The 14,381-nt window shown below is 32.9% G+C and overlaps 1 long non-coding RNA gene across 4 annotated transcripts in view; it reads right to left on the bottom strand.

The window, feature by feature from the left end:
* LOC123564352 (uncharacterized) overlaps positions 1 to 14,381 on the bottom strand; it is a 302,958-nt gene that overhangs the window by 37,898 nt on the left and 250,679 nt on the right. For all 4 annotated transcript variants that reach the window (XR_008369891.1, XR_008369894.1, XR_008369892.1 and 1 more), the window contains 2 exons: positions 8,278 to 8,374; positions 2,920 to 3,019 (listed from right to left, as the gene is read on the bottom strand). This is a non-coding gene — a long non-coding RNA (uncharacterized LOC123564352). The remainder of the gene's footprint in view (positions 1 to 2,919; positions 3,020 to 8,277; positions 8,375 to 14,381) is intronic.

Below are 14,381 nucleotides of genomic sequence, written 5' to 3'. Positions count from 1 at the left end.
TGCTTAATGGCCCTTACAGTTAGGACTGTATCCATCCCTGGTTTATGTACTTGTCAAATGTATTTACCAACTCACCATGAAAAGATTATATCTAATTAATAATAAATTACAAAGTAAGTGCGAACATTATATATTAGGGAATAAACTCTACATGCTGTTCCTTATCAGAGTTTCAGTCACGGTCCTGACAAATTCATCAGCCTAGCAGATATATACCTGTTAAGTCTTAAGACACAAGTACCTCTTGGTCGTCAGTCTAGACATACAGTTACTACAGTACAACTTCACAGCAGTGTGTTTGTTGCATTGTGCAAGTATGATACACTTGTCAGTTTGAGAGTATGTGTTAGTACAACAGAATATTCAAGGACTTTATGTCATTTCATATCAGGGCTCACAGTCTTGCTCAGACAATTTTTGCATTCGCCATTCAGTGCTGCTGTTAGCAAGTAGTCAACTTATCTATCCAGTATTGTTGTCAGTTACTAGTCAAGTTGTCTGTTAAGAATTAGCATCAGCAAGTAGTAAACTTGTCCGTTCAGTATTGTTGCCAGCAAGCAGTCAACTTTTCTGTTCAGTATTGTTGTCAGCAAGTAGTAAACTTAAGAAATAATATATCTCATCCAGTGATTTGTCGTTGAATAAATCATTGTTTGGAGTTCAGATGCGAAGGAATTATATCACGAGGGCACAGCCCGAGTGATATAATAATACGCATCTGAACGACAAACAATGATTTATTCAAAAGCAAATCACTGGATGAGATAATTATATTATTTCGATTCTAACACGTTAAAAAGGATTTTTAAGTACATCCTTGACAACATTCATTAAATATTTGCCTGTTTTCAATCGGTTTCTTTTTTAGCGCGCCGCTATGCCGTTTGATGCCATGACGTAATAACTGTGACGTCAGAACAATGATTTGTTGTATTATAATTCACTGTTTTCTGCCTTCTTTGTTTAATAAGACAAGAGGACCATGATGGTCCTGAATCGTTCACCTCTTCCCACATGACCCAGTTTTGAGTATGACGTCGTTTTTTCTATTATTTGACATAAAGACCTAGTTTTTGAGCTCATGTGACCTAGTTTTGACCTTGATCTAGATATTATCAAGATAAAAATTCTGACCAATTTTCATGAAGATCCATTGAAAAATATGGTCTCTAGAGAGGTCACAAGGTTTTTCTATCATTTGACCTATTGACCTAGTTTTCAAAGGTACGTGACCCTGTTTTGAATTTTACCTAGATATCATCAAGGTGAACATTCTCACTAATTTTCATGAAGATCTCATGAAAAATATGGCCTCTAGAGAGGTCACAAGGTTTTTCTATTTTTATACCTACTGGCCTAGTTTTTGACCACACGTGACCCAGTTTCGAAACTGACCTAGATATCATCAAGGTGAACATTCAGATCAATTTTCATGAAAATCCATTGAAAAATATGGCCTTTAGAGAGGTCAATAGATTTTAATAATTTCAGACCTACTGACCTAGTTTTTGACCGCAGTTGACCCAGTGTTTCGAACTTGACCTAGATATCATCAAGATGAACATTCAGACCAATTTTCATACAGATCCCATGAAAAATATGGCCTTTAGAGAGGTCACAAGGTTTTTCTATTATTTGACCTACTGACCTAGTTTTTGACGGCACGTGACCCACTTTTGAACTTGACCTAGATATCATCAAGGTGAACATTCTGACCAACTTTCATACAGATCCCATGAAATATATGGCCTCTAGAGAAGTCACAAGATTTTTCTATTTTTAGACCTACTGACCTAGTTTTTGAACGCACGTGACCCAGTTTCGAACTTAACCTAGATATCATCAAGATGTACACTCAGACCAACTTTCATACAGATCCCATGAAAAATATGGCCTCTAGAGAGGTCACAAGGTTTTTCTATTATTTGACCTACTGACCTAGTTTTTGAAGGCACATAACCTAGTTTCGAACTTGACCTTGATATCATCAAGGTGAACGTTCTGACCAATTTTCATGAAGATCTTTGAAATATATGGCCTCTAGAGAGGTCACAAGGTTTTTCTATTTTTAGACCTACTGACCTAGTTTTTGACGGCACGTGACCCAGTTTCGAACTTGACCTAGATATCATCAAGATGAACGTTCTGACCAACTTTCATAAAGATCCCATGAAAAATGTGACCTCTAGAGTGGTCACAAGCAAAAGTTTACGGACGGACAGACGCACGGACGACAGACACCGCGCGATCACAAAAGCTCACCTTGTCACTTTGTGACAGGTGAGCTAAAAATGAATCGGATCGTGTTAGAATTGACTGTTCAATATGGTTGTCAGCAAGAGTTTCCAGCTTTAATGGCAGCAGAACAGCACAAGTTTTCAAAATTTATTTAAGCACATATATAGCATCAATACAAATTCAGTTGTTTCAGTAAAATTTGCCCTTTGTCAAACTGTGTCAGACTCAGCAGAACTAACCTAAACTCATCAAAATGTATGACATACAAGAGTGAACTGAAACACTTTAGTTTTGTGTCAAAAGTCTTGAAAGTCAACTGTCACATCTAAACCAATTAAAATATCGGTTTGGTAAGTGAGTGGACAGATTAAGTTTATCACTTATTGACCTCGCTTTTACTTATGTTTAATGAGTAATGCTTAAAAGAATGTTGTTGCCATGATTATAATATTTTTTCCCAATGTATATTATGACAGATTCATTTCATATTTAAAATATGGGGCATCTTAAAAATTTCTTAAGTTTATAACCTTTGTATTATGCTGTCAATATGCAATAAAAATTATGAAATTTTTTTTTTGAAAATTACTCATATCCCGATTAATTCGCATAAAAACACGGTATTTTCTCCGTGAGAATTTTAATTAATGTCATTTACTAATTGATTATCAATGCACATACCTCCTTAACTGTCAAAATGATGTATCTTTATCAAACAAGGTATCAGTCTGAGTGCGTGTGGCCACAACAAAATGCGTCAAGATTTCTGTACTTCTGAAAGCTAAAATTATACAAAAATCATAAAATATAAACATTATGTAATGTTAACATATATTTCAGCTGATAAGGCACGAATTTACCTCAGTATCAATATGATTAGATCGTTATCAGTAACCTTGGTAAAATAAATCATGTCGTCTCAAAATTAACCTTCAACTAGAGACATTCAGGGATTGGTTGACAATTTGTTCATCTTTTATCTTGCTCTTAGTTTATATATTATATCCATATATCAAAACACTCAACAAGCAAAGATATGAAAGGTTAGGAAAACTTGATGACAGAATAACATACATTCACTTGCAGGTAACCATCCTGTGTCTAGACGCAGAAAACATACTGAATATGATATTAACATGTCCCTAAGAAACAACTGCCAAGGACAGAACAGTAACTTATTAATTTTGTCACAAAATAAGTAAATGCAGAAAATACTTGTGCACAGAAGACATTAAATTATAGCAGATATCAAAAACCTAGAAAAGTTCACTTCACCTCTGTTTCTAAACAATGAAATCATTAGCCGTAACACCAGTAAATTACTATACAGACTTTTGAATAGTCTAATTATCAAGATATTTCTTTGAACTAGTGATACGGTTAGAGGGAACTGCCTTTGCCGAGTCTAACTGTATCCATTACGCCCGAATTGGGACACAATTTTCACACAGACAAGATATGGAAATGTATTTATTTTCTTGTCAAAATTTTATATCTAGATATTGTAGAATTTCAGTTTCACTTTTTTCTTGAATCTAATCGGGGACTTTGAGGCTGGGAATTTGAATTTCTCAACTTCCCAAATCCTGTTCAGAGTTTGGCACCTACTATAAACGTATTTTGAACTAAAGCTGAGGACTAAACGATAAATTTTTCTTTTTTCCTACAGACTTTTTCTTTTTTCAAAATTCCAATGTATATGATTTAATGCTGAATATTTTTGTCTGTTCTACAGTCAGATAGAGGACATAAAATTTTGAAATACACATGTAATCTTGTATACTAGCCCTCGATAAAAGTTCTGGAATAAATCAAAGTCAAGCAAAGAAGAATTTCAAGTTTCATTCCTTTCACTTAACACAGTGTGATAGCTGTTTTAGCATCATACAAGCTAAAAGACATCTTTTTTATCTGAATAACTTTGCGACATTATAAACAATAAGACATAGCCATAACAAATTAAATATTAGGTTGTCATACTATCATCTTTAACAACTTATTTGATAAATATACATCCACCTTTTTATTAATCACTGGCTCGAAACAGGCATATTTTTCTTTTAACTTCCATGAATTTCAATGAAAAATTATAATGAAAGTGTACAATTTAGCATTTTTAACATACTGTACGAGGACAAACAACCAGTTAGAATTTTGAGTTGCCTACTCCAGCTGTATTAACTAACAGTAATATTATGATCGTGCTTTGTAAACGGCAATATCTGCATTTTCTCAGACGGTTCCGACTTCATTTCTCATTTTGTTACTTGATTTTTTTTCTTTTGAGTTGCATGCACGAGATTTCTATCTACCTCATGCGATTGAGCTCCTATTTCCACATTAAACAATCTGATATAAACATTATCATAAGTTTTTGTTATGTTTTCCCCGATGTGAAATTGGGCATGCACAAACACATTCAAATACATTATACATTACACAAAAGCAAATAAAAACTTGATATATTTATTATTAAAATGTTTTATATTTCCTTTTAATTGAAGTTTTATGGAACTTTTGAAGTACCACCCTAGCTATTATAATGTTAAATAATCTTATATTAATGTTGTAAATTTGTTTCTTGATTGTTAGTTCACATGGCCGAGAAAATCAGTGCCTGGTAGTATGTACACATTTTAGTCCTCCAAAAGGTGTTTGCTCTACAGTAAGCACTATCATGTTCAGGAAATATAAAAGTGTATGTCAGAGATCAAAACTGACGCAGGCATACAAATGCAGCAACTTTAAAATTAATACATTAGAAAATCAGCCTACAACCAATTTACAACAGACAACTATATGAGCCATGCCATGAGAAAACCAACATAGTGGCTTTGCGACCAGTATGGATCCAGACCAGCCTGCGCATCTGTGCAGTCTGGTCAGGATCCATGCTGTTCGCTAACGGTTTCTCTAATTGCCATAGGCTTTAAAAGCTAACAGCATGGATTCTGACCAGACTGCGCGGATGCGCAGGCTGGTCTGGATCCATGCTGGTCGCAAAGCCACTATATTGGTTTTCTCATGGCGCGGCTCATATTTTGTTTGGTTTGACTTCAAACATACTGCAGACTAGCAAAGACAAAAATATAATTGGCCGAATTGGAGCTGTTTCATTGGCTTAATCTTTCACTGTACTGTGTGGAACGACCATCATCTTGCAATCTCAAAATCCCCTCCACCACCCCACATAAAAAAGTTTAAAATAGGCACTAAAATTGCATTGCTTTTGCATTTTAAACCATGTACATATGAATTTATTTTTATTATGTTCTTGTTATTTTATTATTTTGTTTGTATCATGCTGACAAATCTTGCCCTCCCCTCATCCCTACAGATGTATCTGCCAGCACAGTCGGCACTGTTAACAGGTGATAATCACTGATTACCAAACATTTCTAGAATTCTGAAACCTGGAAAGTGCATGATTTCTATACTCTCACAGTATTTGATATACCGCGATAACTTTCTGCATTATCTAACAGATGTTTATCAAACATGAAACGTTAAATATTCTTCAGTAAACTATATTACATTAATTGTTAAATGACATTTACATTTATATATCAGCCATAACGACTGAAACAAAAAAATCCCTCTTTATCAATGAAGTAAAGGTTATTTCGAGAAAATAAATGATTACTGGTGTAAACACATTAATGGAGATGAGAAAAACTAATTACATGTTCATTGAGGAAAAATATCTATGATTCACTATATATTCACTTAATAAATAACATTAAACTTTAACCCAAAAGCTTAATCATTGCTATTCCTCATGTAAGAAATTAATTTGTTGTTTTTCATTTTTTACTTAAATATCACATTGAAATTTTGTTGTATTAAAATGTAATTTTATATTTTAATTCATTCCGCTTTGATAGCCATGGGTGTACTGACATACACGAAATGTACTTGGATTAAACTACTTCAACGCGTGTCTTTGGAAGAGAACTGTTAGATAGCAATCTAATCGAGACACTGTCTTTACAAAATGCCAAAAAAGGGTATTCGTGACCTCAATGATTCCATGTCATCCCATCTAGTTATGACACATGAAATAAAGCAACATGTCACCATAAAAACATTTATTTGTACCATTTTGTATTATAATTATATGAACGATTATTAAAACATCACTTATTTATTACATATTTGTCATCCGGGCTTGAATTTATGAATAAATTTAGAAAAACAGAACAGAATCAAAGGAACAATAATGACAAAATCATGTAGTGTGCAAGCGACGGACAGACAAAAGATGTTAACTTGACATTAAGTCATGTAAACGTTGGATATGCATGCTCACTGCTTCTAAAGTGACAATTTTTGTACAGAACCCTTAACATCTTAGGTCTAAAAAACTGTTTAACTAGGTGCTTATGTCAATCAAAAAACTAAAATATGCTTTTAAAACGTTTACGAAAATGACCCATATTTCTTTTTTTTTGAAGTTTCAAAAAATAAGTACCAAGGTGCTTTAAGTCAATCAAATTCAGGTAAGTAAATCACTAACGCATTTATTGCAAATTAACAAACATACTCCTGGGCATTATAACAAAGTGGCAAAACATTTCTTCCTCAACAAAGATACATATTGGGGAATCATTTAAAGAAGTCTGCAAAGAAAAAACACAAAAAAAACCCAGCAACATATAATAATGTGAGTTTTTAGTTCAGACTGATAAACATTGCAAAATCTCTATGGTCTGTTTAACCATCATTTCGAATGGTCAATTCACTGACCAGTATTTATTCAAATGAGTAATAATCATTATGGTTTCCATCATGAAACAGCAAAAATATTCTCTGTATCACCGATCATCTATTTGAAGCAAGAGTCAGGTAATACAATCTAGGTGGGTAACCATTTCAATCTACTGACTCCAACCACAGGAGTACTCGTATCGTGTAAGATATACCACAAAATTTCACCTCGGCAAACAATATCCTGCGCCTCAAGACCGGAAAATGACAAGTCGAGGGCTGAGCACGAAACTATTGTATCTTGTTCTTTATTTATATACAGTTACAAAAGTTTCGCGCTCAGCCCACGAAGTTCACTTAATGTTCAAACTGAGTATTTGGGAATCGATATACAAGAAGGTTTCCATAATATTAACTTTGAAACTCGACAACTTTCTTTTGTTATCGGAACACCTTATATCATCATGTAATATATCTGAACATGCATGCCAAATACATGTACACGTGTAAATTTCACTTCGATTCCGATTAAGTGTATGTGAAATTGCTACACAATACAAATTAAAATCGTTAATTAGTTAATAGTATGATTATTTTACATCATGTGTATACAATTTGTCACATTTTACCAGTATCATGTGAAAATACAAAAAAATTCCCATATTAGGTTTGAGATTATATTACCATAAATGTAATTGCAAACCTGACTGGTGTAATTTGACTGTTTGTACACAGAACAGCTTCCCACGCACCTGTCTTTAATCTACACTAAACATTACTATGACCGGAAGGAGCAAAAGTGACGTAACAGAAATAGTATATGTTTGTAGCACTCCCACTACATGATAAGTTACAACAAAGTTTAATGTCAAAGGAAGTACATACAAAATACATTGGTCAAGTTTCAGCAGTAGGTCACATAGAAAATGTCTCATTTGTTGTTATTTTTACCATTTCAAAGGTAAAATATATCGAGTAATTAACAAAATATATTTAGGATTATGTTACATAATTATGCTATTTATGGCTGGCTTCAAAGTTTACCAATCTTATGATTATAATATGGTCAGCAAAAGGCTAGCAATTAAAGGGAGATAACTCAGTTAACATGAAATTTTCAGTAAGTTATTTCATATACGTACAGATATCTTCAGTTGTAAGACCTGCATTATTAATTCTACCAGGTGTTTGGGCATCAAATACCAGCAAAGCCAATCAAGTGATGTTTTTGCTTGCTGAAATGAGCATTTTCCCTTAATCATAATATTTTCTTGCAAAGCGGCAATCTTTCTAGATTTTTATGATGTACAAATAAATATTTAAAATAGTTACCACATTTTCTAGGGGTTTTTTTAACAAATGTCTCATGATCGGTGGTGGCCCTGGGCTGACGGTCGACGATGTAACTCAATACGACTGTCGTTCACTTCTGAAAATAGATGACAACTACATAATTAATACCCCTCCCATTCAAACTATCAATTCTACAGCCATCAATTGGGATAATTTTAAAGTTAAAGTCTGGTTAAATACATAAACATAATATTTTATGACTGGTCATTAGGACATACTAAATTCATCTTCATTATTTTATGACAACTTAATATGGTTCTATTCACACTTGGTTTGAATTAAATAAAATCTTGTGGTGTTAATGGTAAGTTGCAACTCCCTTAAATTATTCTAACTGAAATCAATCAAAGTAACAAGGCAAGCAAGCACCCTGTTGGTCAAAGGGGTCAAGATTTGCAGACAGTCTCTTAAATAAGTGAAATAAACTGGTACCAGTGTGGCCACAATAGTAATAAGAACCAGTAAGTTCAGACTTATAAAGGTTATTTAGTACAAAATATCGTTTAGTTTACAAACTGAAAATCCCCTTTTTGATATGTTGCAAGCTACTAACCTTTGACTTTCGAACGAAAAAAAATAACAGGTGTCAACTACTAACAACAAATAAGTTTTGAGATATCATGTTTCTCCAGTACTGACAAGAATCTGCATTCTGTGACCTTCACCTTTGACACCAAAAACATATGGGTCATCAAGTCAGACCAGAGGATAATTCTAAGTATACAGGTGAAGTCTGAGAGCATTTGGCTTGGTAAGTTTTAGAGGAAACTGCTAATATGCATAACTTTTGTGATGTGGACGCTGTTAGCAAAGAGGGCTGTAATATTTGAAAAATTTCAAATAGCTAATTTTCCCCCTCAGTAAGACTTATTTCTGGGCAAACTGACCTTCAAAACCTGTACAACTACTTCAATAAAACCTTTTAAAAAAAACTTCAAAGGGCGTGTTCCCGGTTACAAGTGCAGTAATTGGCTGAGGAAAAAAAATCCCCGATTTCTTATTTAATGTATTTATATTACACTTGTATAGAGCTTAGAAGTTCTCAATACTAGCTAACAGCACTTGTGAGCATTATAGCAAATCAAATGGATTTACTTTCTATTTCAATATTCTATTTGAATAATTTGAGAAGTTCAATATTTATAAAAGAATTGAATAATCAGCTGTTTTTATTACTTCTCTTGTCAACATGTGTCACTTGTTGAAAAAAAAGGGGAAAAAAGTTAGGTTTATGTCACCCTACAAACAATCTCTTTTTTCCCTTTTTATTCTTTTAATAATTAATTATTATCAGGTAGGTGGATCAAAGCAAGTGCTTTACAGTGTTCCATGTCAGACGTTTTCTTATCATCAGTTGAACAAGAGTCCAATGGCAAAATGGATGCCAGCATAAAGGTAAGATGGGACATTTTTAGCACAATTTCACACAGAGACACATTCAGAAATTATTCTTTTTGGGTGTGACACACCAAATGGCAACCTAAGCATCACATTACTTCAAGGAGAACAATTGCTGGCTGTGCCAGTTCTTCAAATACCTACAGACGATTACTTAGTTAGAGAACACGTTAAAAACTGCATGTGACAGAACCAAATACTTGTGTATCTACGGTCTTACAGGATAAATTAATATGGGTACGTGAAATGTTTGAATATCTCCAGCTCATTGATCGTAAGTTTCGATAACACCATTCATCTTTTCACCAGACGTAAATAAAATTCTTTTACGTACTACAAAAAGATTATGAAAAATCGCTCGCTCAGCAAATCTGCTATTGCGTAGTTTTATATACGAGATATAGGTCAATATGGATTAAGTATGAAAACAAGAATACTGACGGCCTCTTACAAGTGTTGTCAAATAACAAGGTATCATACAGAAAGACGATTTCTATGGCCAACTAATTGAATCAAGGTACAAGCAATATATACCTCATTTTTTTAAAAGAGGAATCTTTTTTTTTTGTAAAAAATGTATGTTAATTCATTTTTCGCAGAAAAAGTTACTTTCACAATATCATTTTAAAAATAAAACATGGTACAAGATTTAAATTTTGGACAACAAATTTCAGAAGAACAGTTGTTCATGTTCACAATACTGTACTCAGTCTAAGGGGAACAACTCTGATAAACAAATTTTAATTAGTGTGCAACTTCTTAAAAGTCCTTGCTGGACAGAAACCTGTAAACAACTGCCATGTTTGTTTTTTTTTAAATTACCATTTATAAATGATATATACAGATCATGTTACTTCCACGCTTCGAAACACATTGACACTTGTGTGAAAACACAGAACAGAAATTACAGTAAGAAACATCAAAACAATTTCTTTGAATTCAATTTAAATATATTAATTATACAAGAGGTATGTAAAAACATTTTTCATCACTCAACCTAAACCAAAGTTTTGACATGTGAAATCATAAAATGTTTATTGTTGGTCATAAAATCTCTAAAAAGAAACAAATGGGTCAATTAAACCTCTTAATTACCCCATTTATGACAGTAAAATTCAAATGATAATTATGCAGATTGAATTAATTTGAATAATGCAATAAAATACAAATAATAAAATCACAAATTTCATGGAATTATTGCTTATGGGAAATTACGTACCATAATTCATGAGGCATCATAAATAAAAATTAACAAGTTATCATATATTTATTAATTATACAAATAAAGCTGTTCATATTCTGAAACAGATTTACATATTGAGGGTTAAATGCTACACAATTGTATTAGCTTAATTATAATCTAATTATGGCAATATCCATAATAATGGCATTAGATTGCTAATTTACTGTTCATAAATTGTACTGACAATACACAAATGTTACTTTTCATAAAATTTGAAGTGTTGGGTTCCAAAACAAGACAAAATCATGACAAACTTCTCACACTTAAACATGGTTACATTATATACAATGCAAAATTGGTAAAATGTGGAAGATTCAGCCATTCCTAAGAAAAAGACAGCTCTGCATGATTCTACTGTAAATTTGCATAATCGTACAACTTATGCAAATGAAAAACTGTAACCCACTAGAAAATTTTCAACAAGTCACCTAAATCAAAATAATTTACTACCATAAAGTACTTTATCATTCTAACACTCACAATGATGCTGCTAAAATGCAAACCAGTAACTTTACTAACTAGCATTTTCTCCTTATATATAAGTAAAATTTATCCAAATAAATTACCTTAAAAAGTTTCATATTCGCTCTGGTAAGTTACTTTCTGTATGACAACCTAAGCACAACTAAAGACTTTATGAAGGTATGTAGAGGGATTATGACTGTATGAAGTAACCAGCTAAGTATTTCTCTGGAATCTTAATTAATAAATCTATCAATTAGATGTCCATCTTAAGTTCATCCATCAACACATCCGGTGTAGATCTGCTGTCACCATCCTGTACTGACTCAGCATTCATTGCCTCTGGGGTAATGACAGCACTCCCTGTTCAGTGAACAAACCAATGTTACCCCATCTTGATGGCCCTTACATAAATAAGGTTTTAAACAGTTAACTACTGCTTCCTGAGAGAGTGCTTGTACTGCAAAATGGTAAGACAATTTGAAGACTACAATGGAACTGTGCTCCTGGACCACCTAAACAGCCAAACTTTGCTTCAAATGGCCTCAAACTTTAATACAGTCAAATTGTGCTCCCAAACAGCCTCCTTGTCAAAACTGCAAACACCCCACCCAACTTCCCCCACCCCCACTGACTTCCCATTGAACACCATTACCCCACCCCTATTGAGCTTCCCATAGGTAATAACTGGTTTCATACAACGACATCAATGTACTATAATACAGAGGAATTAGTGCACACATACCACTTTGCTTTCACCATTAACATCAAAGTCACAAACTAATTTGTCAAAAACATTACAACTGTCTTAAAAGTACATGAAATAAATAATAATACCGGAGATATATAATCCAAACTGTCATAAAAAGTAACTTGGCTTTTATTGTTATATATAACATTTTCTTCTCCTTGAAATAACTTGAAAACGTTTTGTCCAATAACGTAATTAGAAGTTTTAATTAAAGAGTACAGCTAGTAATGTCAGTTTAAGTCATTTTATTGAAAGTCATACTTCACAGTATTTCATTGCTATACTTTCATGGCCAGGGGCAACCTCATTCAGAATGGAATGTCAACAATTTAAAAGTAATAAAAATATAGGCTATGTAACTAAATCTTTGCCAAGTTTTTTATCTTTTGAGAAAGTTTTGGATGTTATTGTTACTTTTACTTCATTTAAATCATTAAGCATGCCTAAATATTCTCATTTCACTTTAATTATTCTTTGAAAAAGCTGGTACCTCAGACACTCGTAAAAACTTAACCTATTCATATAAATAATGCTGGACTAAAATGTATTAGAAAATCCTCATAACTATAATCTTTCAAAGGCCAGGCCAGATCTAATAAGCTCTCAAGAAAGGTAAGAATTTTTCCTCCATATAAACTGGAAACATGAGCAGTAGCATATATTTACCAGTATAGTGCTGAAAATAACTGTATCAAAAGTCTTACAAGATCACAGACAATATTGTATCAAGTAGATAGTCCTGAACTACACATAATACTAGTTCAACTAAGGCCCATAACTCTGCCAGCAAGTGCACTCTACACAATGCAATAAAGTAAGGCATGCTAATTAAAAGACATACTACACTGAATGTATTATAAAAAGTCACCATTTATTGTGAATTCAAGGAAGCAGCGTTACTGAATTCGGTATCCTCCATACTGACCTGTAACATTCCTATACACCTATGTTTCATCAATACAGCTAATGGTCAACTATGTCAAATAGAAAGAAAGTGTTACCTCTATTTTCCAATCCAATTAACACTTGCATTATCTTTGTCTTTTTCACCCATGAACATAAATGGTCTACAACACCAATATGAATATACTATCTATAATGAATGGAATTTAATTGAAATGTCATGAAGTTTTAAGACTGATTTTGCTATCCATCTAGATCACTGTTTGTAGCCTCAAGGTTGCAACAGTATTCTCAATTAAAGATGAAAATTAATCTTCTTGCTTGGGTTCAAATTCCTAACATTTCTCATTGAAACTCTATCATTAAACTATGTACATAATAGTAAGTATAAACTGGAAACACTGAGTAACATACGTTGCTATGTTCTTTTTAAATGTTTTAGTTATGACATTTTTACCTTCTTCTCCAAAGTTGATAGTTTTGAGACCAATCTCAGATTATAAAACAGCAACTGGTCAATTTTAAGTTTTGGTTCAGTAACAACCAATCAAATGTTAGAATTTTGAGGCTGGTTTCAGAAATCAGTTTTCTGCTTGAGTAAATAATATGATGACCCTTCCATTAACCTTGCTACAACACAGTCCTGTTTCCTTCAATTGAAATGTTGACATTATGATCACTTCAAAATGTGCTGTGTCTATCATTTTTTACCTCTCCCGACCTTGACCTTACTGCAGACAGAGACCCATGGTGAGTACTTAGGGGTCAATGATTGACCTAATATTGAAAATATGGTCATCAAGAAATATGGCGGGGAAGACACTTCTGTTTGAAGTATAATATGTTAGTTGTACAAGCATTACAAAACACTCTTAAATAAGTATGTGTAAACTTGTAATACTTCATAAATATTCAGACAGTAAAAAATAGTTTCAGACAGAAAGAAAAAAGTCCCTAGTGAATCATTAGGAAATCCAAAACAGATCTATTTGATCAATTTGTCAAGATAAAAACTTCCCCATTTGAATTTTTTCCTCCAATCTTAGAAATTTTTGTCTAATATCTCAATCAAGTGACATGCAAATGCATGCTGTGATTGATTTTTTATAAAAAACAATCTTCAGGAAGTTATTGACTTAACAAGGGTGTGGTGTTTACTTTTCAATATTAACGACATACTTAATGAAAGCTAATACCTAAAGTGACGTTACAAGGATTTTTGAAAATCTGACAAGCAAAAATAGAATTCGCACTTAAACGTTTATTTTTTTAAGATGTTCATTATTCACACCGATACAAAATTACATCTGTCTATAATACATCAAA

The sequence above is a fragment of the Mercenaria mercenaria genome, chromosome 2 (assembly GCF_021730395.1).
Source record: "Mercenaria mercenaria strain notata chromosome 2, MADL_Memer_1, whole genome shotgun sequence".
NCBI classification, from domain to species: Eukaryota; Metazoa; Mollusca; class Bivalvia; order Venerida; family Veneridae; genus Mercenaria; species Mercenaria mercenaria.
Note: the sequence above shows the minus strand (reverse complement) of the source record. Positions and strands in the feature narration are given on the sequence as shown.